Here is a 26,955-nt window from a genome sequence, read left to right as displayed (position 1 = left end):
AGTGCACGTCTAAACCCGGAACTTACAGGGCCCTCATGGGCATGAGCACACACCTTGAACACGCCCGTTAGGAGCCACAGATTTAGCCCCAACATGATGCATACAAACTCATACCAGATCAATTAACAGGCAGGCGAAATAAATAAGCATAGTGCTCCAAAAGATTTTACATTTTACAAAGGTTTATTTGACTACAAAAGTATTCACTCAGTTGTCTTTATCCTCCTCATCCCCAATCCTGATCTCATCCCTGTCCTTCTCTCAGTCACACCCCACAACTATTCTTCTAATGCTCGCTGTCCATTTCTTCTTCTTTGTGAGAAGTTCACTATGTTGGAGACACATGTACACTATCCTATCCAGAACAGAAAAGCTTCGATCTTTTTCAGCTATTAGATCCACATCCTGCCAACAAAGGACATTTCGGGTATATTAACAGCAGGAAGCTGTTAATCAGCTGCGGCATTACAAGATTTCAAGGCCCATTAGAGGTTCTCAAAGCTTCTTCTTGTGTTTTGAAACTGTGAGGTGGCAGCTGAGCACTTCTATGGAACTGAAGGAAGCCGATAATGTGTAATATTTATGATTGCCAAAAAGTCTAGCCAGGAGAACGTGAAGAATAAACACTATTAGATTAAAAATGCTGCTTAAGCAGATCATACTCACTTGAGATTTGATGTACAAGCAAAATTTTACTTTAGGATTCATTTTTTCCATGTTTATCTGTATGTTTTATTTTATGTAAACCATCAGTTCAATATCACACACCATCCAGAACTCATAAATTATGAGTTAAACCTCATTTTCATTATTGTTAATCTTGAAGGTTAAAAAGTGATACCTTAACTTGGATTTATGTGGTGTCTTTAAAGCAGTGAAGTTCTCACATAGAAGAGCTGGACAGCAAGCAGTTGAAGAGTTAGGGGGTGTGACTGAAAGTGTAGTGAAAAAGACAGATGATGCCTTTGCTAATGATGGAGCAGAGGGAGGAGAATGCACAGGAGGGCAGCTTCAGAAGATTCGAGGGCATCAGCCCGGACATGAGTTGGAGGAGATTGCAGAGCGATTTGTAAATGAGGATGAGGATTTTGAATTAAATGGTTTGGGGGTTGGAGAGACAGTGGAAGTCAATAAGATAGGGATGATGGGCAACAACAACAACTTGTACTTATATAGTGCCTTTAATATTGTAAAACATCCAACGGTGCTTCTGAGGAGCGTTTTAAACAAAATAAATACATTTGACACCGAGCCACATAAGAAGAAGTTACAGCAGATGAACAAAAGCTTGGTCAAAGTGGTAGGTTTTAAGGAGTGTCTTAAATGAGAAAAGAGAGCTAGAGAGGCCGAGAGTTTTAGGCAGGCAGTTCCAGAGCTTGGGGCCTAGGTAACAGAAGGCACAGCCACCAATGGTTGAGCGATTATAATCAGGGATGCTCGAGGGCAGAATTAGAGGCGCGCAGACATCTCGGGGGGGTTGTGAGGCTGAAGGAGATTACAGAGATAGGGAAGGATGAGACCATGGAGGGATTTATAAAGAAGGATGAGAATTTTGAAATCGAGGCGTGGCTTACCCGGGAGCTAATGTGTGTCGGCGAGCACAGGGGTGATGGGTGAGCGGGACTTGGTGCGAGTTAGGACACGGGCTGCCAAGTTTTGGATGGCCTTAAACTTATGTAGGGTAGAATGTGGGAGACAGGAATGTGGCAGACAGAATACTGGCAAGGAAAGTGTTGGAATAGTCACGACTGGAGGTATGGATAAGGGTTTCAGCAACATGAAGCATGAATAAAGGGTAGGGATGGAAGTAAGCATTCTTGATGATGGATAAGAGCTGCAGGGGCTGTTAAAGCTCAGTTCGAATCGGACAGATTACTGAGTTTGAGCACCATTGGGATTAGCCAGAACGAGCAGTGGGAAAGGGGAGTCAGAGGTAAGGGTGCAGAGCTTTTGGTGGGAACTGACCAGGTTGGCTTTGGTCTTGCCAATGTTGCATTGGACAAGTTTCTACCTCATGCACAACTTGATGTCTGACAAACAATCTCACAATATATGGTGATTGGGGCATTCAGGGTGATGGCAGAGAGCTGAGTGTCATTAGCTTATATGTGGAAGCTGACTGTATACTTAACGTGTAATGTTATGGGTAGCAACAAGCAAACAATTAGAAGGGAGGCAATGCTGTGACCTTGGAATGGTCTGAAGGTGACTGCACAGTGGTGAAAAAGAAGGCATTGCAGGAAATATATTGAGATAAATAGGAAGGGAACCAAGTGAGGGCACTGCAGGAAAGGTGAGGAGGTGGCTGAGGATGGATTGATCAACTGTTGAATGTGGAGGAGTGGTAACAAGAGCATAGGAAGAGGAGGAGGCCATTCAGCCCCTCGAGCCTATTCCGCCATTCAATTCAATCATGGCTGATCCTTATCTTAACTCCATTTACCTGTCTTGGTTCCATATCCCTCTACAACCTTACCAAACAAAAATCTATCAATTTCAGTGTTCTCAGCCGATGGCATTGAACTCCTCTGCAACCTCTGCCCACTATTGAATGAGGTGTTGCCTGAAGTGCTTTCTGCCCCCTGGGGGAATAGGATTCCCTTCCTTTTGTCCATCACCTGGACCAGGGCCTCCAACGCGGCAGAGAACCTGGGTGCCCTCACTGGACCTCTTCCAGGCATTCTTTCTAATCTGGGAAGTGCCGTTGTTTTCTGCAGCCTCTTTAAGAGGTGCAGGCTGTCTTTAAGTGACTCTAGAGATGCCCAATTTCCCGACCCCCAAACATTTGTGCAGCCGATGAATAGCACAGGAAGAGCTGACTGCACTCCTGAATCATTATAATGAGCTGCCAGCACCAATTTCACATGGTCTCTGTGAACAGGCATGTCAGCTCATGCCCCACTCCCTGTGCGCCCCTTTCCAGCACAATCGAATTTCTAGGCCATTATATTTACTGATTGATTCCTGCTGCAATCATCGAAGCATAACAAACATCTTCACAGCTACAGAGTGAGGTCAGCATATCATTTTGTTCAGTGTTGTTATGCCTTGGCTCCTCGTCTAGTGCAACAAATATAAACTGGGAAGATTTCTGTGTCCTTTATGAATCCCTCTGCAGTTGTTTTTTCCAGCACCTACTGTTTATGTTTCAAGGTAATGGGTTCAAACCCACGCCAGACACTTGAGCATATAATCTAGGCTGACACTCCAGTGCAGTACTGAGGGAGCGCCACATTGTCAGAGGTGCCGTCTTTTGGATGAGACCTTAAACTGAGGTCCCATCTGCTCTCTCAGGTGGGCATAAAGGATCCCATGGCATTATTCAAAGACGAGTAGGGGAGTTATCCCTGGTGTCCTGGCCAATATTTATTCATTAACCAACATCACTGAAACAGATTATCTTGTCATTATCACATTGCTATTTGTGGGAGCTTGCAGTGTGCAAATTCTCTACCGCATTTCCTACATTACAACAGTGACTATACTTCAAAAGAAAAGTACTTCATTGACTGTAAAGCGCTTGTGAGATTCTGAGGTTATGAAAGAAGCTATAGAAATTCAAGTTCTTTCTTTAAAAATGATTACCTCATGAGGTTGCAGGGACATCAATAGATTTTGTTATAATTAGTAAGCAAGCCAACCTTAATGCTCGATACTTTTTTTCTTGCAAATATATTAATGATTTTTAGTATTATTGTTAATTTATAAAACTTGAAAGCTGGAAGATTGGCTTTGTGGTACAGTACACTAATTCACTGAGCTCTGGGATGGATCAGCACACGTTCGTAGCCATTATTGCAAAACCATGAGTTTCCAATATTAAAAATCTCGTTATTCATCTGCATAAATTGACCTCTTCTGCAATTTTTTTCCACATGCACTAGAAAAAAAATATGACCAGGCCAAATCGAAGCAACTTTAAACACTACTCAATGCAATTGTCCTTCCTCTACTTTACCATTGATAGCAGTTCCTTCTGCTATTTCACCCCTCCCCGAATCCCTGTCCCTTACCACCTCTCCCCTACTTCAAAAGTCTCCAGAAACAACTTCTCTTGAGTGGGATTTCCACTACTTGTCTTAACTTTTTGCTTTTGCTTTATCTTCTCCTGCATGGTAGCCACTCTCTTCAAGTGCATCGAGACATCTTTCTCTACGTGAAGCCTGCTCCAGTTGCTGCCATCTTCCAATCATGGAAACAAAAATCAGTAAGCCTTACTTAATGTAATTTTTCAGCCCAGAGTGTAGGCGTAGAATTTTAACAGATGGTTGCATCACGCAGTGTAGTATAACACTGTAATGTATATACTTGTGAGTACGCTCACAGGTATGTAGAGCTTTTGAGTTGTGAGTGACTTAGCCAGTCACGTGATATTCACAAGACTCAATAAAACCCCAGCCAGTTGGATTCAGGGGATCCACGATGAGGCAGGTGGTTGTGAGCCCGGTGGATGAACCAGTAATGTGTAGTGTGATTGTTAAACCTTTGCTAATAAACCAACTCATTCTTAATAGCAATGTGTTGCAATGAATTTTTAAGCAAAGAACTCACAAAGCAAATACATTACAAATATCTACATGAGTAATTCAGTATAGCTCTGAGAAAGTTCAAATGAATTGGAAATAAAGGTCTAGAAATGTGTCTCGGGTGGTGGTGCAAAGTGGGCGGTATCGGATGGGCCGACGTTATGGCAGCGCCTGATAGTTAATTTACTTGACTGCAATGTGACTGAATATCAGACACTGTGTACAACGGGCAGCCGATCTCCTTATGCCCGCTTAACGCCACTGCCCGAGATGCATTTCCAGCCCATATTTTGTTGTTTTAGTGAGTAGTGAACTCTAATAGAGGTAGCCACAAGGAGGCAGCAGTGACTATTTAGAACTATACATATGAACATGATTGTACTTGTTTATAGACCTGTCACAGGAGTTGATTTTTACCCCCATTGGCTTTTGTGTGGATGGGGCAAGTGTAAAGCTCACTTAGAATCATAGAATCATAGAATGGTTACAGCACGGAAGAAGGCCATTCAGCCTGTCGAGCCCGTGCCGACTCTCAGCTCGTCCCACTCGCCCGCCCTTTCCCTGTAGCCCTGCAATTTCTTTCCTTCAGCTACTTATACAACTCCCTTCTGAAAGATAAAATTGAATCTTCCTCCACCACCCTTACAGGCAGTGCCCTCCAGATCTTAAGCACTCGCAACGTGGAAATGTTTTTTCTTACGTCGCCTTTGGATTTTTTGCCAGGCCTAAGTTTGAGGCCTGGGCTATTTTAACTCCTGGACCACAAGTGCATACCAGCATCAGTTGGCTGCCTGAAATGGTTGTAAAGCGGCAGATGTTTGGGCAGGCAGACGCCACTGGACAGTGCCAAAGGAAGTCTCACTGGTAAGCAGGGAGGGGGTTTCGGGCAGGTCCCATGTTGGGTGACGGGGGGGGGTGGGTGGGGTTGGGGAAATCCAGAGAAGGGAAGGCTGTGACTTTCCTTGTAGGGTTCTGAAGAATAGCCCTGTTCCTCCTGGCCGCTCAAAGGAAAGTTTATCACTTACTTTGGAGGGCCTCCTCATTCATTCCAGAAGCTGCCCATCTGGCTTCACCTGGTGAGAAAGCTGCACTGGCTTAGGCCCGGTTTAAAATGCAATCAGAGTCCCATTGACATAATAGGACCCTGATTTATATTAATTCATAAGCCTCCTAGCTGCTTTTGGTGGATGCTACAGTGAGCAAATGGTAGCCAGCGATACTGCAAGTCCAGGAAGAACCATCATTTGGGTGAGGCACCAGGACAGCCACCATCTATGAAGCTGAACACCAACACGGCTGCAGAAGAGGAGGTATTGAGGCAGGAGGGTGGGGATAATGGTGGTGGTGGTTGTGAGGAGAAAATCAAAGGGAAAAGCACTTATCTTACTATGTTGAACATCATTCCTCCCCTTCTGCAACCATTTTCATCATCATCATAGACAGTCCCTCGAAATCGAGGAAGACTTGCTTCCACTCTAAAAGTGAGTTCTCAGGTGACTGTACAGTCCAATGTGGGAATTGCAGTCTCTGTCGCAGGTGGGACAGACAGTCATAGAAGGAAAGGGTGGGTGGGACTGGTTTGCCGCACGCTCCTTCCGCTGCCTGCGCTTGGTTTCTGCATGCTCTCGGCGACGAGACTCGAGGAACTCAGCGCCCTCCCGAAAGCTCTTCCTCCACTTCGGGCGATCTTTAGCCAGGGACTCCCAGGTGTCGGTGGGGATGTTGCACTTTATCAAGGAGGCCTTGAGGGAGTCCTTGAAACACTTCCTCTGCCCACTTGCCGTGCAGGAGCTCCGAGTAGAGCGCTTGCTTTGGGAGTTTTGTGTCGGGCATGCGGACAATGTGGCCCACCCAATGGACTCGACCAATCACTTTACCACCAGGCCAGCAGACCAGGCAAAAGGTCAAGGAGAGTGAACTTCTGAATTATGACTGCTTATGCTTCAGTATTTAACCAGTGGGGAATGAGCTTCCTATAGGACACACAAGAGTAGGGCTTACTCTTTTCTTGAGCTGCATACTCCCATGCTCAAGGATAAAGGGACTCATAGCGATTTACTCCAAATGTACCAAATTCACCTTGTAGGAACTGGCAGGCCCCAGTGTCTGTCTAAAGAACTGAGCATCTAAACTACTAATGAAGTAGAATACAATACATACTTGTCTTGTACGCGGCCCGGAACGGAGACTTCTTTTTCAGCGCTGCAGAGTTCTGCACAGCGTATGACGTCAGGAAGGCCAGTCCCACCCACCCTTTCCCTCAATGACTATCTGTCCCACCTGTGACAGAGACTATAATTCTCGTATTGGACTGTACAGCCACCTAAGAACTCATTTTATGAGTGAAAGCAAGTTTTCCTCGATTCCGAGGGACTGCCTATGATGATGATGATGATGATGAAGGGAAGACACGCCCACAAAATCTGTTAAAATTAAACCACGCCCACATAAATTTCTCTCAGTCTTTTACATTGAAATTACATTTTTAAAACGTTTCAAAACCTTTTAAAACCATCTGAAACCTTATAAAACCTTATAAAATGGGAATAGTAGCATAGTGTTACTAGACTAGTAATCCAGAGGCTGGGAATAATGACCTAGAGATACAAGTTCAAATCCCACCACGGCAGCTGGGGAATTTAAATTCAGTTAATTAAATGAATCTGGAATTTAAAAAAAACCAGCTAGTATCAGTAATGGTGACCATGAAACTATCAGATTGTCGTAAACACCCATCTGATTCACTAATGTCCTTACCCGGTCTGGCCTATATGTGACTCCAGACCCACAGCAATGTTGATTCTTAACTGCCCCTCTGAAATGATGGCTCACCACAACCTTTTCGAGGGCATTTAGGGATGGGCAATAAATGGTGGCCTTGCCAGCAACACACACATCCTGTGAATGAATAATTTTTTTTTTGATCTAGTACTATAGATTTCACAAGGATTTGGGAGAATAATTCCTTTCCTTGAAATTAATGGATAATTCTATTGACATGGCAATTTGGGATGGGCAGTAAATGCTGGCCTTGCCAGTGACGCCAACATCCCATAAACAAATTAAACAAAACTTCTAAAATCTTACAAAACCTTTTAATTAAACTGGTACTTAGACTTATTTGATATATCAGCATCGTGTTTTTTTTCATCCAAACTCATAACTTATTAGTCCCTACAAGTTCCTGTTTAGATAGTCAGTAAAGATCTAACGCTCCTACAAGTAATGTTATTGAACATCAGAGTGTGAGCCATATTTTCAAAGTTAATTGTCAGGATTAAAATTTTCCTTGTTATATTTGCATTAAATAGTTTGTTATGTTGCTCATTTTTGAGTTGAAAGGACAGAATTGGTCACTGAAACCTGATAGATGTTCACCTTATTTAACTTTCTTATTCAACTTCCCCAAGTAATTAAAATGAAACTTGATCGACAAAAGAGGTTTTTCCCACCAAAATGTACACAATATACATCTGCTACTAATAAACCTGCCTAAAACGTATTGCAATGTCTGATTATCAGGTTTCTCTTTACAAAGATATATCTGCCAATATTTCTTGGAAAAATATAAGTAAACGGCCAAATATATATACTTCAAAAATTACTTTGTAGCATTGCTAACAAAACATGCAAGGGCAAACTAATTTATGTTGCAGTGCATTTCCAATCAAAATCGATTGATAAGATTGGAAACGGTGCTATCTTGTGGTTATCTTGATATTGGAGAAATGCAACGTGGTAATTTTTCAACTGCAGATCTTCTTTTACGATGTGAAACAGGCTCCTGTGCATGCTTTCAGCAACTGTATGGGCTGGATTTTTGGCTTCGCTCATTTCAGGGCAGTAACGGCGGCGGAGCGGTAAAATTTGCACCCGGGAAAAGTTTGCGCCTCAGTCAGAAAAATTGGGCAGCTGGGCCCTAAGTGTGAGGCAGAGCACTAAAGGAGGCATTGCACACCTCTCTTAGGGCTAGGCTGAGCATGCAAAAATCCCGAGCTAAATAGCTGGCATCGGATCGCTCTAAGAGAGGCCTAGGGAGAAAGAAAACCTGAAAAAACCCACCAAAAACATTCCCAGTAAATAACTCACGCCACCACAACATAAATCGCAAAAAAAAAAAAAATTACAAACAATCACATTTACCTGAGGCCGACATTACTAACCTCACTGCAGCCTGTGAAAGCGGGTGGTCCGAGCACGGCGTTCTATGGAGCGCTACCGGTCAGGCTGGAGCCAACAATCGAGCCGATGTCGCAACCAGGGGGCGTTGCACACCAGCTCGCCTCTTCCGGACGGTAATGCTCCGCACCTCGCCGAAACCGGCCCGAAAACCCCGGCGGGGCGTACCTTGAAAGGTTGCAAGTTCGGGATTCAGCGCCTGCGCAAATACAAGCGGAAATCCCGAACTTGCGGTGTATTTCAAAGACGATATGATGGTGTACTCTCAGAGTATGCAGTCATACCCACCGCCAAATCTGGGCCATTATGTTCCTGATCTATAATTTAATGCTAATGAGGTCACCGCTGTTAAAATAACAGGATCTATTTGATGTGGGATTCTGACATTGTGAAATACTACAGTATTTCTCACACTTAGCTATGAATTAGAAATTATTAACTGCAAATTAGACAAAAAACATGGCCACAAGTAAGGATTTATGATACTATAGGCAATTGGCAGGAGTATCTGGTGGCCATATCCCAGTCAAAACAAATATAATGCATATCATGTCCTCTGTGGCTCCAATAACTGATTGACAACTTATTTTAATGTAGACACAGTAATTTTTTCTTGCAGGAAGAAAATTTCTGCTTCAAAGGCATTTTAATTGAAAAAAAATTGAATTTATAAAGAAATTGTGTCAACACAATTGCACTTAGGTAAATATAAGGTCATAGCAAAAGTTGAAATTGAAAGCTTTGTTTACCAATGTGCTTAACAATGGTTTGCTTGTAGCACTTGTGTGCTCTTTGAGATGAAGGGCGACAATGTTGGGAAGTGACAAATGTTTCCTCTTTGCCTCTAGTTACAGCATCAAGTACCCCCAATTTAGGTTATTATTCGGGTTGCATATAATTCCTACATAACTTAATCCTAGTTTTGGAACCTCTGTAAACCTTTACCAGTTGGTACACTGCATACCTGGTGAGTTCTTTGCAAAGTAAGAACAGAAGCTCTGAAATTAGGCAGTAGAATATTGGCAGAGGAATGATCAACACCGTCATCTGGGACTCCTTCTTCCATGATCACAGCTGTAGCACCAATCCATCTAAATAAATGGGGCAGTGCCTCTGCTCAAATAATGGAGAGTGGCATTTCAGACAAGTGGCTGCAGTGTGTACCATCTACAAGATGCACAGCAGCAACTTGCAAACCCGCGACCTCTACCACCTAGAAGGACAAGGGCAGCAAACACATGGGAACACCGCCACCTACAAGTTCCCCTCCAATTCACACACCATCCTGACTTCGAAGAATATTGTCGTTCCTTCATTGTCGCTGGGTCAAAATCCTGGAACTCCCTCCCTAATAACACTATGGGAGTACCTTCACCACACGGACTGCAGCCGTTCAAGAAGGCAGCTCACCACCACCTTCTCAAGAGCAATTAGGGATGGGCAATAAATGCTGGCCTTGTCAGCGACACCCACATCCTATGAACAAAAATTTTTTTTTAAATTGTTGGGGGTAATTTTAACCTTTGCTGCCTGGGTGGTATCCTGGCAGAGCAGATTGCCCGCCCATTGGAGAACCTGTCCAAATATTGTCCCATTGAAATACGTTGGAAATGTTGAACAAGAAGCTCGTTCAACGTTCAGAATCTGGTAGCTCGTGGCATAATTTCAGATCCACTGAGAGTTAGAAACTAAAGTCCAAACACATTGAAGTTATTTTCAAACTTGGGAGTTGCTCTAGTTTTTCAGCTCATTGAGATTCAGACCAATTGGCCTCTAGTTGGTTGGGAAATGAAAATTTCCAGCACTGTTGCATGCACTGTACAAAAGCTGGTTGCAAAATACATCATCATCATACAGTATACAGACACACTGATTGGGCCTCAGCTGGAGTATTGCATCCAATTCTGTGCAACACACTTTAGGAAGGATTTCAAAGCCTTGGAGAGGGATGCAGAGGAGATTAACTTGAATGATACTTGTGATGAGGGACTTCAGTTATACGTAGAGACTAGGGAAGCTGGTATTGTTCTCCTTAGAGCAGAGAAAGTTAAGGAGAGATTTGATAGAGGTGTTCAAAATTATCTGGGCTTTTGATGGAGTAAATAAGGAGAAACTGTTTCCACTGGCAGGTGGGTCAGTAACCAGAAGACACAGATTTAAGATAATTGGCAAAAGGAGCAGAGGGGAGATTACGAGATTTATTTTTTACACAGCGAGTTGTTACGATCTGGAATGTACTGCCTGCAAGGGCAGTGGAAGGAAATTCAATCGTAACTTACAAAAGGGAACTGGATAAATACTTGTAAATGAAACATTTGCAGGGCTGTGGAGAAAGAACAGGGAAGTGGGACTAATAGGATAGCCCTTTCAAAGAGCCAGTACAAGGAATGATGGGCCGAATGGCCTCCTTCTATGCCATACGATTCTATGACTCTATGCCTCTATCTGCCTCGGAGCAGAGCAATGCGAATGTTTGCCTTTTTATCCAATGTAGCTGTAGTGTCAATCTAGATGATGTTGTGATAAAACAGTGGAAGCAAAATGGACCACACTGTGGGTGGATCAATGAGGATTCTCCTTTGGTAGCACCATTAGAGATAAAGCATGGTGTCGAAGTTGTTCCCCTTAGCCTTGATGCACTGAGTATTGAACAAGGAATGTCATAATTGAGCTTGGTGCTGTTAAAGTTAGTTCCATGTTCTTTTCCCTTTATGGTCTACAATGAAACTGTAAATCGCAACAACGTAATTTATAGAACCCCGAGATCAGCCGCAAGTTTTCAATTTTAATTACTGTAGCACATAGCATACCTGAAAGCACTCATTGGTAATGCAGAAAGTAATCAGGATTTGCCTATGGGCTAATGATGACAGTGTAATACATAATCCACTGGACTGTTCCCTAAAGAAACTTCAAATTATGTAGATAGGCAACTGGGGTAAGGAAAGAATAAGAGAAAAAAAAACAGCAGAAAATGTATAAAAGCATTGAGATTTTCCTGGAGCAACGCTGAATGTTACAAAAGCTGCCTTTGTCCCTATTCTAAATAAATAGTTTCTTCAGACTATGTTCTTGCAAGTATTGGAAAATAACAGTTGTTGTGGCCAAACATACTACAAATTAACTAGATTGAATTCATATGTTACACCAACAATCATCTGTTTCCTATTTGCTGTTAAGGAATTGGCATATTCTGGGCATACACAGAGGGCTTGTATTTATATAACTCACTCACTGAGACCACTGTGGCATGCAACTTTTACAATGAAATGGCAAGTGAACACTTAAATAAAGTTATGGTCAAGTTTGACCTCTGCTCTGAATGTGGCGTTCTTAATTTGGAATCCAGGTGGGAGGAACTGTCAAAGCAAATTATTCATGTTACAAATGAGGGTCAGAGCCAATATCTAAATCAAAACTAGTCTGAATTAAACAACGTTATGGAAACGTCTCGGGATGGGCAATAAATGCTGGCTTTGCCAGCGACGCCCACATCCCGTGAATGATTTTTTTTTAAATCAAGCCAAATCTAGATCTTAATCAAACCAAAATGCTGATCCTTTAAAATTTCACCAGATTTGCTCCTTTCATTTTTCAGACCATGCTATTTTTATAATAATAATAATAATTACTTTTATTTATATAGCATATTTAATGTAGTAATATATTAAAAGTCTCATTAAAAGCATTCTGTAAATTCTGCTCAGGGGGGCTAGCTAAGTATAAAAGAGGCAGATGGCAGCAGTTGGCTGGAAGCAGATGAACGGGCTAGTTGAAGTCTTTTCAACTTTTAGGGGGGTGGAAGGAAAAATTTAACCGTACCCCCTCGGCAGAATCCGGCAGGTGGCAAGTTAAAATCCCTCCGGGTTACTCACCTGCAGGAAAGCTGCCGGAATTCTGCCGTTTCAGATTTTAATTGGACAGGCGTCTAAACTGGCCAACTAAAGCCAGCAGGGTCCTAATTCACGCCTGATAATTGGAGCCTGATGACAACATTGGGCCCCAAGAGCAATTTTGACTTTGGCTTGAGCAGCTTTCCTACCAGCTGATGACCAGCGTGAAGAGGATCGCTCCTTTAGGCCCCAGAAGGAAATTTAGGCCTATCTGGTCCTGGACTCCCCACCCCATCCTTCGCTCCTGTGACACTGGCCCAGAAACCCTTTCTTCATACTCACCTGAGTGCTGGTGAGCAGTTAAAGAATGCCGGATTTGTTTGGAAGCTAGCAACCACTTACTGCCCGTTCCAGGCAGGAAGTGGACCAGTTATTGAGGCCTGGCATTTAAAATCGCCATGACCTCATGCTGCCATGAGTGGGCGGGAGGGAAACTAACTGCTGAAAATCCACTTGATGGTTAAAATCACCTACTTAAATATTACCTACATTTTAGTGTCAGCTGCCTGGTCTAATTTTAGGGAAGGAAGTGGTAGGAGATGTATCTGAGGGTGCAGTTATTTGCAAAGTAACAGTATAACTGGAACGCAGTGGTGAGACTCTCTCAAGAGGCCAAGTCAGACCCTGGGACTTCACATTGTGCGGTGTATACCGCAAGTGTGGTGTCAGGCCCAGATCAAAAAGTGTTCAGATAGTCCTTTATAATCTGCAGAGTGTAATATATTTGCTTCATGGGTTCTTTGCTTCAGAATTCATAGCAACACATTGCTATTAAGAACTCGTTGGTTTATTAGCAAAGGTTTAACAATCACACTACACATTACCAGTTCATCTACCAGGCTCACAACCACCTGCCTCATCGTGGATCGCCTGAACCCAACTGGCTGGGGTTTTATTGAGTCTTGTGAACATCACGTGACTGGCTAATCCATTCCCAACTCAACAGCTCTACAACTAATTTTGTGCAACATTAAATCAAGTGCCCCCTTTTGTAAGGGCATCAAAACCCACAAATTAACAATGCATTCTTGTCAAATCAAATTAAAAGGGGATGATGATTCACTCCAGTCCCTCCGGCGCCCACCTCTAGCAGAAGGCCGCGAGCGTACCGGTGGACACCGCGTGCTCCATTTCCAGGGACACTCTGGCTCGGATGTAACCGCGGAAGGAGTGGCAGACAGTTGCGCTGAACAACCCCCTCGACCACCCTCTGCCTGGACCTGTTAATGGCCACCATGGCCAGGTCTAGGAGCAGTCCTACGAGGAGGCCCTCCAACATACCTGCTCCCCTCCACACCGGATGCCCAAAGATCAGGAGCGTGGAACTGAAGTGCAGACAAAAATCGAGGAGCAGCCCTTTCAAATAACGCCAACAGCGCTACAAACCTGTGAGCATACACACAGGTGCATACATTACACAGAGCCATTGTAAAAAGTTGGCACTCTATGCTGTACTTTCAAAACATTAAACATTTCCAAGCCAGAAGCCGAGCTCGGAGTATGTGTACAAGCACGAAGCGCAGAATGTCTCCTGGATGTCAGGGTGCGATTCGTAGCTAGGCAACATTGTAGGAGTCTTGCCAGCTGTAAATTGTATTCTCCACCTTCCATTCTTCGACCAGTAGCATCATATAACCATAGCTCTTGTTGGCCTGGTCCACATTCACATTAATCCAAAGGCTTTTCCTTAATCTTAGTGTTGTATAAAGAGCAATGTCAATAAAACACTTTTTCAAACATTAGTGTCCAAAAATACTATTTCCTCTTTTTATTATGCCTGAGGTTTACCTCATAGAACTTATTTTAAGAAGGTGGAAATTCTTTTCAGGGTTATCAAAGTTAGAGGAGATTTAAGACAAGTGGCTTTATTTGACAGACTTAATCAGAAAGTTCCAGACTGACAAAGCTTCAAGGTTTCCGTCTGCCTCTCAGACTGAGAATCGCCCCAACAGCCCCTCCCCTTCCCACGGCACCTTCCCGTGCAAGTGCAGGAGATGCAACATCTAACCTTTTACCTCCTCCCTTCCCACAGTCCAGGGCCCCAAACACTCCTTCCAGGTGAAACAGCGATTTACTTGTACTTGTACAATTTAGTATACTGTATTCATAAGAACATAACATCATCATAATCATAGGCAGTCCCTCGAACAAGGATGACTTGCTTCTACACCAAAAGGGACGAGTTCGCAGATGTTTCAATGAAGGTCCCGATGTTCCAGTCCTGAACTCCAGGGATGGAAGATGCCTGTGCATGGATTTTTTTAATGTGTGGTGACCGTTGCACACCAGCCACCACATGGGCTTGACAAAGCTAGGCCTTTATCCAGTGGCAAGGATTAACCAGGATGACTGGAGACCAGCTCTGCTGCACGGACCTAGGTCCATGCAGCAGAACTGGTCTCCAGTTGTCCTGGTTAATCCTTGCCACTGGATAAAGGCCTAGTTCTGTCAAGCCCGTGCGGTGGCTGGTGTGCAACGGTTTCTTAAGAAGGTATTTCTGCAATTAAATCTGATTAATAAAGTGACTCAGAAGGTTAACGGTCAGTTACTTTATTACATCTCAGTAAATAGAATAAAAGGAGTGTTTAGAAATAGTCAGCAGTGTAGTGCAAACCACTCTCCGGCAGTCTGACCCACCCCGTGGAACTATTTTACACCAAGTTATCAGTCAGACATTCATCAAATATAAAAATCTGTGTTAAGTAATACAACTCATGGAAGCGAGCAAATACAGTCAGGTGTGTTCACCTGAATTGGCCTGGGTTTTTATCTGGTTTTTGCCTCTCCCAGGAGATCACATGGCTCCGGTTGGAGTGGATTGTAGAATGTTTCAGTAGAAGGGGTGTCGCAGTTGTATGAGGCGGACTCGTTTGAGCTGGGTGCTCTTTGCCTTTCCGTCATTGTTCATAGGTTTATATGTAACCTAGAACATATCTCGCTTGAAGAGCGAGCCCTGGTGCTAACCTCGAAAGCCAAAAGCTTGGTCAAAGAGGTAGGCTTTAAGGAGTGTCTTGAAGGAGAAGAGGTTTAGGGAGGGAATTCCAGAGCTCGTAACGGCTGAAATCAGTGGACCGAAAATTGGGATGGGCGCATTTGTGATGCATGCAGGGGTTAAGGCAGCACTTCCTCAGAATAAGAACATAAGAACATAAGAAATATCAGCAGGAGTAGGCCATATGGCCCCTCGAGCCTACTCCACCATTCAATAAGATCATGGCTGATCATCAACCTCAACTCAACTTTTCCGCCTAATCTTCATATCTCTTGATTGCCCTACAATCCAAAAGTCTGTTTATATTGGTCTTGAATATACTCAAAGACTCAGCATCCACAGTCCTCTGGGGCAGAAAATTCCAAATATTCACACGCTCTGAGTGAGAGATTCCTCCTCATCTCGGTCTTAAATGGCCGACCCCTTAAACCGCTCACTATCCTCTTCATTGGGGACACTAAACACAGATTGGGTGACCGCTTTGCGGAACACCTCCGTTCTCTCCGTAAGCGTAACCCTGAGCTTCCGGTCGGTCACCTGTCACTTTAATTCTCAGCTCCACTCCCACACTGACCTCTCTATCCTTGGCCTCTTATACTGTTCCAGCGAAGCTCAATGTAAGATCAAAAAACAGCACCTCATCTTTCGATTAGGCACTTTACAGCCTTCTGGACTCAACATCGTCTTCAACAATTTCAGACCACAACCGCTGCCCCTATTTTTTCAGATGGCAACTGTTGCTGTTTCTGCCATTCCCATTTACACCTCATCTCGACTCATCTTTTGTTTCTTTACTTGTCCCATTACCATCACTTTTGCTTCGTACTATCATTCTTTTTGTCATTTAATCTTTCCTGCCTTCCACCCTAGCACAGACCCCTTTTGGTCTTTCCTCCCTTTCCCCTTTCCCTGACTCTGCACTTGCTTCAAACCTGTTACATCTCGAACTTTTTCCAGTTGTGATGAAAGGTCATTGACCTTTCTCTCTCCACGGATGCTGCCTGACCCGCTGAGTATTTCCTGCATTTTCTGTTTCTATTTCCGATTTAATAGTAGTTAAGTAGGATCACATCCATGTGAAATGACACCCTACGCTTGTTCCTCTAAATTAGCAAAAGGATCTGCTGTATGATTCTGGACTGATGTCTGCATCAAGCTATAATGACGCAGTTGGACCTCGGTAGTGGGAAAATTATTGGAAAAAATTCTGAGAGACAGGATAAATCTTCATGTAGAAAGACATAGATTAATCAAGGACAGTCAGCATGGATTTGTAAGGGAAGGGTGGATCTGACTAACTTGATTGAATTTCTTAAGGAGGTAACAAGTAGGGTCGATTAGGGTGGAGCATTTGATGTAGTCTATATGGATTTTAGCAAGGCTTTTGATAAGGTTCCACATGGCAGACTGATAATGGAAGTAAAAGCCCATGGGATCCAAGGCAAAGTGGCAAGTTGGATCCAAAATTGGCTTCGAGGCAGGAAGCAAAGGTATAGGTCGATGGGTGTTTTTGTGACTGGAAGGTTGTTTCCAGTGGGGTTCTGCAGGGCTCAATACTAGGTCCCTTACTTTTTGTAGTATATATCAGTGATTTGGACCTGAATGTAGGGGGTATGATTAAGAAGTTTGCAGATGATGCTAAAATTAACCGTGTGGTTTATAATGAAGAAGAAAACTATAGACTGCAGGAAAATGTAAGCACATAAGAACATAAGAACATAAGAAATAGGAGTAGAAGTAGGCCATACAGCCCCTCGAGCGTGCTCTGCTATTTAATACGATCATGGCTGATCTGATCATGGACTCAGGTCCACTTCCCCGCCCGCTCCTCATAACCCCGTATTTCCTTATCGTTTAAGAAACTGTCTATTTCTGTCTTAAATTTATTCAATGTCCCAGCTTCCACAGCTCTCTGAGGCAGCGAATTCCACAGATTTACAATGCTCTAAGAAAATAAATTTCTCCTCATCTCAGTTTTAATTGGGCGGCCCCTTCTTCTAAGATTATGCCCTCTAGTTCTAGTCTCCCCTATCAGTGGTAACATCCTCTCTGCATCCACCTTGACAAGCCCCCTCATAATCTTATACATTTCGATAAGATTACCTCTCATTCTTCTGAATTCCAATGAGTAGAGGCCCAACCTACTCAATCTTTCCTCATAAGTCAACCCCATCATCTCTGGAATCAACCTAGTGAATCTTCTCTGAACTGCCTCCAAAGCAAATATATCCTTTCGTAAATATGAAAACCAAAACTGCACGCAGTATTCCAGATGTGGCCTCACCAATACCCTGTATAACTGTAGCAAGACTGCCCTGCTTTTATACTCCATCCCCTTTGCAATAAAGGCCAAGATTCCATTGGCCATCCTGATCACTTGCTGTACCTGCATACTACCCTTTTGGGTTTCATGCACAAGTACCCCCAGGTCCAGCTGTACTGTATCAATGGACTGGTCAGGTGGGCAGAACAGTGGCAAATTGAATTCAACCTGGAGAAGTGTGAGGTAATGCATTTGGAGAATACTAACAAGACAAGGGACTACACAATAAATGGTAAGACTCTGAGAGTGTAGAGGAAAAAAGGGGCATCGGAGTGCATATCCACAGATCACTCAAGGTAGCAGGACAGATAGATAAGGTGGTGAAGAAGGCATACGGGATACTTGCCTTTATTAGACGAAGCATAGAATATAAGAGCAGGGAAATTATGCTTGAACTGTATAAAACACTAATTCGGCCACAGCTAGAGTACTGCGTGCATTTCTGGTCACCATATTACAGGAAAGATGTGATTGCACTAGAAAGGGTACAGAAGAGATTTACGAGGATGTACCCTGGACTGGAGAATTTTAGCTGTGAGGAAAGATTGGATAGGCTGTTTTCTTTGGAACAGAGGATGCTGAGAGGGGACCTAATTGAGGTGTATAAAATTATGAGGGGCCTAGATAGAGTGGACAGGAAGGACCATGAACTCATTGAATGGCGGTGCAGGCTCAAAGGGCTGAATGGTCTACTCCTGCAGCTATTTTCTATGTTTCTATGTTTCTATGATCTATTTCTCTTAGTAGAGGGATCAACAACAGGGGGCATAGGTTTAAAGTAAGGGTTGGAGGTTCAGAGGGTATTTGAGGAGAAATGGTTACACCCAGAGGGTGTTGGGGGTCTGTCACTGCCTCAAAGGGTGGTACAGGCAGAAACCCTCATAGCATTTAAAAAGTATTTGGATATGCATTTGAAGTGCCATAACCTACAGGGCTATGGACCAAGAGCTGGAAAGTGGGATTAGGTTTGATAGCTCTTTGTCAGCTGGCACGGACATGATGGGCCGAATGGCCTCCTTCTGTGCTGTAAATGTCTAGGATTCTATGACGTTGAATACTGTGATGAAAATTGTTGCTTTTGGGGTTCTACCATGGCTGTAACAACATGCACATACCCACTGTAAATGTCAATAATTGTACTTAAGTGCTTTTAAGAGGGCATTCTAATTTAATTAGAATTCTGTACATCTACATGAGCTTTTATGCCCTTTTGTGATGAAGTTGCAGCAAGTTAGTGGATCAGTCCGGGTTAAAGATTCTGAGGTACTTACCAACTGATCCACCACAGACCCAATACACATGCAGACCGGGGTCAAGCAAGGCTGTGTAATCGCACCAACGCTCTTCACAATCTTCCTCGCTGCAATGCTCCATCTCACCCTCAACAAGATCACCAGTTCAAGTGCATATCCAACTACTTTTTAAATGCTATGAGGGTTTCTGCCTCTACCACCCTTTCCATCATCATCATCATAGGCAGTCCCTCGAAAGGGGTACTGAGGTGAATGATCAGGAAAGGGGTACTGAGGTGAATGATCAGCCATGATCTTTTGAATGGCGGTGCAGGCTCGAAGGGCCGAATGGCCTACACCTGCACCTATTTTCTATGTTTCTATGTTTCTATGAAATCGAGGAAAACTTGCTTCCACTCCAAAAGTGAGTTCTTAGGTGGCTGAACGGTCCAATGGCAAGAGCTAAACTACAGGACAAACAGGAAATTGTTCAACCTCCATCGCCTCCAGTCCAGATCCAAGTTCGTTGCAACCTCTGTCATTGAATTACAGTATGCGGATGACGTTTGCGTTTGTGCACACTCGGTGGTCGAAATCCAAACCATCGTCGACACCTTCACTCAAGTAAACTTATCCGACACATGTAACTTACTTTAATTGGCATCTTCTGTATATTGTAACCTACAGATACGGCTTTCTAGTTAGTCATTGATATACTTCCACCTTCTCTGGGTATGTGACCCCAATGCTAGCGCCCAAGGTGATGGCCTTCCATGCCTGTTTCACCCTCTAATTATTAGTGGACTGTATCTACTCACGAACAGAGCAATACTTGGTGCTGTACACCATCATCTATTACTTGCAGAATCAATGCTCAATCTCGCTTTCTGGGCTCGATTTTCCCTAGCCGAATGCATTTTTTAATGCGATTTATTCACGTTAAAGTGCTTTTTTGTTCCAAAAATAAATTACTAAAAATTCCCCAAACCTTAAGAATGGCATTCTCAAAATATCGACAAAGCGCGGATTGCCCTGGTGCAACGCCAAAAAAAAAATGAACCGCCTAAGTTTGGCCATTCAGCAAACCCGTTTTTAGAAAAAAAAACACACAAGGAAAGCCGGCACTGCAGCCTCAGCAATGTCAATAAGTAGCAAGACCTGCAAAAAATGTAAGTTAATATTTTATTTTTTAAATTCTTTTGCAGCGATTACTTAGTTAAAGGTCTTATAAATGTTTTGTGATCTTTTAATTTTTGTGTTTTGCAATTTTTGTTTGTGTTTTCTCCCCTCCCAGGGCCTGTATTTTTCGCATTGATAGGCCTCGGGCTAAAGTTGGCGAGATCGCGGTTTTTAACGTGAATCGTTGTGGAACGCCATTTTTTAAGAACAGCTATATTTTGTGGCCAAACTTACCCCCTTAAAAAATGGAGACCTTTTTATTCTTATTTATTCACTCTTTTGTCATTATTTAGCAAATAACTACAGGCTGGGGAATTTCTAGCCCTCTGTGTTTTATGTGTTCTCCCTCCATGTTGCCCAGTAATTGCACAAACTACAATTGAATTGTCACACAATGGGCTCTTTATATTAGTTAAGTGGCTACATGAGCAGACTTATTACAGGTGCTTTCAGATTAGCCATTCAGTTGTACATTAGTTTTAATGCACTAATATGCATTCAAGCTTCCAGAAAGCACACAGAGTTCCATTTGGTGTCCGTATTTAAAGAAGGATATACTTGCACTGGAGGCTCTTCAGAGAAGGTTCACTAGGTTGATTTTGGAGATGAGGGGGTTGACTTATGAGGATAGGTTGAGTAGGTTGGGCCTTTACTCATTGGAGTTCAGAAGAATGAGAGGTGATCTTATTGAAACTTATAAGATAATGAGGGGGATCGTCAAGGTGGATGCAGAGAGGATATTTCCACTCATAGGGGAAACTAACACTACAGGACATAGTCTCGGGGGGCCGCCCATTTAAAACTGAGATGAGGAGAAATTTCTTCTCTCAGAGGGTGGTAAATCTATGGAATTCTCTGTCCCAGAGAGCTGTGGAGGCTGGATCATTGAATATATTTAAGGCAGAGACAGACAGATTTTTGAGCGATAAGGGAGTAAAGGGTTATGAGGAGCGGGCAGGGAAGTGGAGCTGAGTCCATGATCAGATCAGCCATCATCTTATTAAATGGCGGAGTAGGCTCGAGGGGCCAAGTGGCCTATTCCTACTCCTATTTCTTATGTTCTTATGTTCGAAACTTATGGATTCCTCTGAGTGTTTTTATAAAACAAGGGCACAGGATTTATCTCCCAGTCGATGCAGTGTGCAGAATAAGAGGAATTTCACCCCATGCCTTACAGCTTCACAAGCTCAAGAGGTAACTGGAGATGCAGCTGTTCATCTCTTCAGCGTCATTGCTGCCAACAAACTCCTCCAAAATTTCACTCTGGGTTAGGAAGCTGTTAAAATTGGACTTTAAAGTTGATTTAAAGGAAAAAAGACTTGCATTTATATATCCCTTTCACAATCACTGAACATCCCAAAGCGCTTTACATCCAATAAAGTACTTTTTGAAGTATAGTCACTGTTGTAATGTGGGAAACACAGCAGCCAATATGCGCACAGTAAGCTCCTGCAAACAACAATGTAATGATGACCAGATAATCTGTGTTTAGTGGTGTTGGTTGAGGGATAAAAATTGGCCAGGATACCAGGAATAACTCCCCTGTTCTTCTATGAAATAGTGCCATGGATCTTTTACTTCGACCTGAGGGAGCATCTGAGATTTAACATCTCATATCCAAAAGACAGCACCTCTGACAGTGCAGCACTCCCTCAGTACTGCACTGGAGTGTCAGTCTAGATTTTTGTGCTCAAGGCTCTTGGAGTGGTTCTATGAACCCACACCCTTCTGACTCAAAGGCGAGAGTGCTACCAACTGAGCCACAGGTTGATGCATTTTGGACTCTAAGCACATGGAGATCTGGACAGAAAAGAAAAAGCGATGTCATGTTAAGAAACCAAACCAGGTGTCAACCTTCGTTCAGTGGTAGCACTCTTGTCTCTGAATTAGAAGGCTGTGGATTTAAGCATTACTTGTACTGAGGAAGTACTATCAGATGAGATGTTAAATTGGGGCCATTAATGCTTTCTCAAGAGGTTCAATAATATCCCATGTTCTTCTTCTTCTTAGGCAGTCCCCTGGAGTCGAGGATCACTTGATTCCACATTAATATGAGTTCTAAGGTGACTAATGAGTCCTATGTGGGATCTACAGACTCTGTCACAGGTGGGGCAGATGGTGGTTGGAGGGATGGATGGGTGAGGAGCTTGGTTTGTCGTAGGCTCCTTCCGCTGCTGGTACTTGGCTTCCGCATGCTCCCGGCGAAGAAACTTGAAGTGTTCGGCGCCTTCTCCTGCACTTTGAGCGGTTTTTGGGCCAGGGATTCCCAAGAGTCGGTGATGATGTTGCATCTTTTCAAGGAGGCTTTGAGGGCGTCCTTGAAGCGTTTTCTCTGTCCTGGGATTCACTTGACGTGTGTAAGGAGTGGTTTGCAGGGGGTCAGCTTTCCCTTCTGACCTTATATGAGCGGTTCCGAATCGCTCCCACACCCTTGGTTCTAGACACTGGAATTATGAAGGGACTGTGACAGACTTGGACAGACAATCGGTTTCAAGGTAGGAAGCAGGTATGGCTTTATTGTGTTTAAAAAGAAGTAAAAGGCACACCTTTATTAACACACACAGACCAATACACACTGAAGGGTACAACACATTGAATAAAATGTCAAATTACAGCCTGTGGGGAAAAAAATACAGCTTAAACTCTAAATGGGGTAAAAAGGTGAATGCAGATACATTTACACAAGTTATCCCAGCCTCCCCCCTCCCAATTCCCCTAACTAACTAAGTTATAGCTCTGAGGGTTCAGGGACTATGCTCACCAATCCCTTTAGACAGTTGCCGGTGAATCACGGTTTTGGGTTCGCTGCACTTGGCCTTCTAGGCGAGCCGTACCCCGGACGGAGGAGAGAACTTCGGACTGCGTAGTTTTCAGTTGGGGTGCGTCCGTTGATGCGCTAAGTTGCATTTTGGATGTATGGGGTAAGTACCCACTTTCTTTGGTTAGGGATAATTTTAGTTAGTCCCTTTTGGTATTTTCTCCCCCGTTGGGTCATTCAGAAGTAGACTGTAGAGTGGTTGTCAATTTGGTTGCTGACAACCTTCCGTTTCGTGGGCCTCGTGCTCGGTCAGTTCCTGATGAGTTCTGGTAGTTTCCTTCACTATTCCATTTCTTCACCGTAGAGCAAGCAGGCTGCTTGTGTCTGTCTGAGTTCCTTTCGAGTCTGTGTTCTGCTTCTCTCCTGTGTTCTGCTAGTTTCTGTGTTCTGCTAGTTTCTGTGTTCTGCTACTCTTTCCTTGTAAAACTGGGGGATAGATATATCCAAAAAAAAGGCTCCGTTATCTCCCATCAAATCTCTTGGGCTCTGTTTAAACTGTTCTGTCCATTGATTTTCAAATGTCTCCTTTGTCAGCAGTAACTCGATTCGGGTGTGAGAATGTGCTATCACTGGGTTTGCATTGTATTAGAATTGTCCAGTTTCTTGACCATGATTTCCATTGTGCTTGATTGGGTAATTTGATTATCTCTTAGAGGGTGAATAGCCTGGGGTCCTTAATGCACGAATTTGCTTCAGACGTTGGCTCCACCTCCTGTATTTGGTAACTCTTTTTCGCAGCCAAAATGTTGTAGAATCTTAAAATTGATATGTTCCTTCCCATAGATGTTTAGGGGATCTCAAGCTTCTGTAATTTAGGTCCATTTTGAATTCCCTTTCCTATGAGTCCAAACACTGGCGGGGGGGGGGGGGTCTCCATGAATGCATCCCCTTTTATCCCCCGCAGGCTTCGTCTGCCCCTTTAAACTCATTTTAAAAGCCCAGAAAGAGATTCTTCTCCTCTGTAGGGGAAAGGTACCTGGAATCTTTGCGAGATATTGGTAAATTCTACATTCCGCCCTGTGATACCATATCACTTATGGTATCATTCTTCGAGGTGAGCAAAGCTCCTGATTCCCAAGAGATAACCTTCCCCGTAAATTAGCTAAACTAATACCCAAAATGCATTACACTTATGCAACATCACCATAGATGCACACTTTTCCCTTTACAGGTACAAACTTTTTACATTTATACCCTCCCAGCTTGGAGGGGGTTCAATCACTACAATTGCATTTCAGCACAGTTACATTTCATTTCAGTTACATTATATTCACCAGCATATAGGTAACGTACAACCACATTACAGAAGGAAAAAAACATAGATTAAAATTAAACAACATCAATTGGTCTCCTGAGATTTGTCCATCACCCGGTAATGTCTGGATCCTGCCCTTGAGAACTGCTCTCAGGCTGGCTGACACACAAGACAAACTCAAAATAATCACCTAAACATTACTGCAACATTAACCTCAATTCTAAACTAAACCTTAAAATGTAAAATGGTGCAGTCAGCTGCCTTAAACTAAAATTAGAGCTATGTACAACCGCCACCCGTCTCCAGGTTAGTCCCTGTCAGGCCCATGCCTTGTGCGGCCTGATAGCCGCCTGGATGCTAGGGTTTCCCCGCAGTCGGTGAGCTGGAGACCCTTGTCTCTGGGACAGCTCGTTGCTACTGCTCCTATGAGACCCTCACCGCTGGAGGCGGCTGGCTGGTGGTCCCTACTCTTAGCGGCCTCTGTACTTCTGACCTTCGGCCTTTCCTGTCGGGCTGCCCTTCTCCTAGGGTAGAATCGCTGAGGCTCAGATGCCGGTGACCACGGTATCTTTGGCCATGGTGTACGGAGGGTCCTTCTCAGGGCTTGGGTTACTGGGGGTGCGTCCGAATCCCAAACAATGGGTGGGATAGCCCCTCCAGTACTGCAATTTACCGCCCCTAAAGGCACGGTTTCTGAGCCTGCCACATTCCCTGTGGACCCTCCACCATCGGGGGCGGCCAACGGAGGGTCCCTGTCCTGAGGACGGTTCACCCCTCCCGGCTGCCCTCTGTGCTTGGCTGACCCTGGGTTGTACAGCTTACACTGGTTGATGTGGAACCACTTAGTACGGTGGGACAGCTTTATAGCATAGACCATCGGGCTTGCCTTGTCCACAATGCTGTATGACCCCATATATAATGCTTCAAAAACCCCGACCCAAGCATAGTTCCTCACCATGACCTGGTCCCCTATCTCCCATTCGTGGTGTTTGCTGGGTTCTAGCAGCAATCGGTTACTCTGATGCTGTCTGCCCATGTTACTAGCAGCCTGCCAGTGAATCTGTTTGAGGTGTTCAAACAGGTTCCTGACAAACCGGTCCCGGTTCACCTCTCTGAGCTGACCTTCTGTGAGCACCGGGGCTAGGACATGGGTGGGGGTCCGCATGATCCAACCAGTCATGAGCTCGTATGGGGAATACCCCGTGCTCTTTGACTGGCTGACTCGGATCCCCATTAGGACCAACGGTAAGACCTCCACCCACTTTTGGGGTGAGTCTCCCGTTTCCTTCCGCAGCCTTTCTTTAATGGTGCAGTTTAAACGCTCCACAATACCAGATGACTGTGGATTGTGGGCAACGTGCCATTTCCCCTCAATGCCGAGCACTTTAAGGGTTGCCTGCATTACCTGCCCGGTAAAATGGCTCCCCTGGTCCGACTCCACATACTGTGGGAATCCCCACCGGGAGAATACTTCCCTCACTAGAATCTTAGCTGTCCCTAGTGCAGTGGCTGTTCGGCAAGGGAAGGCTTCAACCCATTTTGATAACACGTCCACCAGGACTAGGCAGTATTTGTAGCCTCCCTGGGCAGTGGGTAGAGGCCCAATGTAGTCAATTTGGATTGACTGCCATGGTCTCTCTACCCTCCTGACATGTCCTAGGGACACCTTCCTTTTCTGGGGGTCAGGGTTGTTCTCAGCACACACCAGGCAGTTCGCACAGAACTCGCAGACGTCCTCCCATAGTCCCGGCCACCATCCTGCCTGTTCCACCCGTTGCCAGGTGGTCTCAGGCCCGGGGTGTCCTGCTCCTGGACCCTCATGGGCCAATTTTAGGAATTCCCTCTGGTGCTCCTGCGGCACGACCCATTGTCCCTCTTTAAACAGCATGCCTTCCTTAATGGTAATGGCTGCTGTGCCGTACGGACCTTCTACTCTCTCTCCTCTAGCTAGTGCGTTCAGGACAGCTTTCAGGACTGGGTCCTGTGCCTGAACTGTTTTTAAGTCTGGGGCCAAGGCTATCCCTGTACTCTCTGCTGCCCTGTTCTTATTCTTGACCGCTGCTATGCGGCCGGTGTCATAGGGGTCCTAGAACTTTCCCGTGCAGGCACCTTCTTTTGCCAGTTTGTCAGCCTGTTGGTTTCCCTCTGCACGGGGTTCGGTTTTTGAATGGGCCTGCACCTTATGTATGTAGACCTTTCCTTCTTCCCCCACCGCTGTCATGATTTTCTCCAGCAGGGGCTTGATTGCCAGGGGTCTCCCGTCAGCGGATGTGTATCCGCGACGGGACCAGATAGCCAGGTATTCCATACATGAATTGCAGGTGAACATACTCTCCGAGCAAATCGTGTATGGGGTAGGGAATTCCTCGGGGTGGGTCGCCACGTACATTACAGCGGACAGTTCAGCATGCTGGCCGCTCATGGTGCTGGGGAGCTTGATTGCCAGGGCAATACCTGCCCTTGGGTCGTAGACTCCGCACCCAGTGAGTCGCTCGCCAGCAGATACCGTGCTGGACCCGTCCACGTAGGTGTCCCGGCCTGTAGGGTGTAACCCCGCC

The sequence above is a fragment of the Pristiophorus japonicus genome, chromosome 11 (assembly GCF_044704955.1).
Source record: "Pristiophorus japonicus isolate sPriJap1 chromosome 11, sPriJap1.hap1, whole genome shotgun sequence".
In the NCBI taxonomy this organism is placed as follows: Eukaryota; Metazoa; Chordata; class Chondrichthyes; family Pristiophoridae; genus Pristiophorus; species Pristiophorus japonicus.
Note: the sequence above shows the minus strand (reverse complement) of the source record.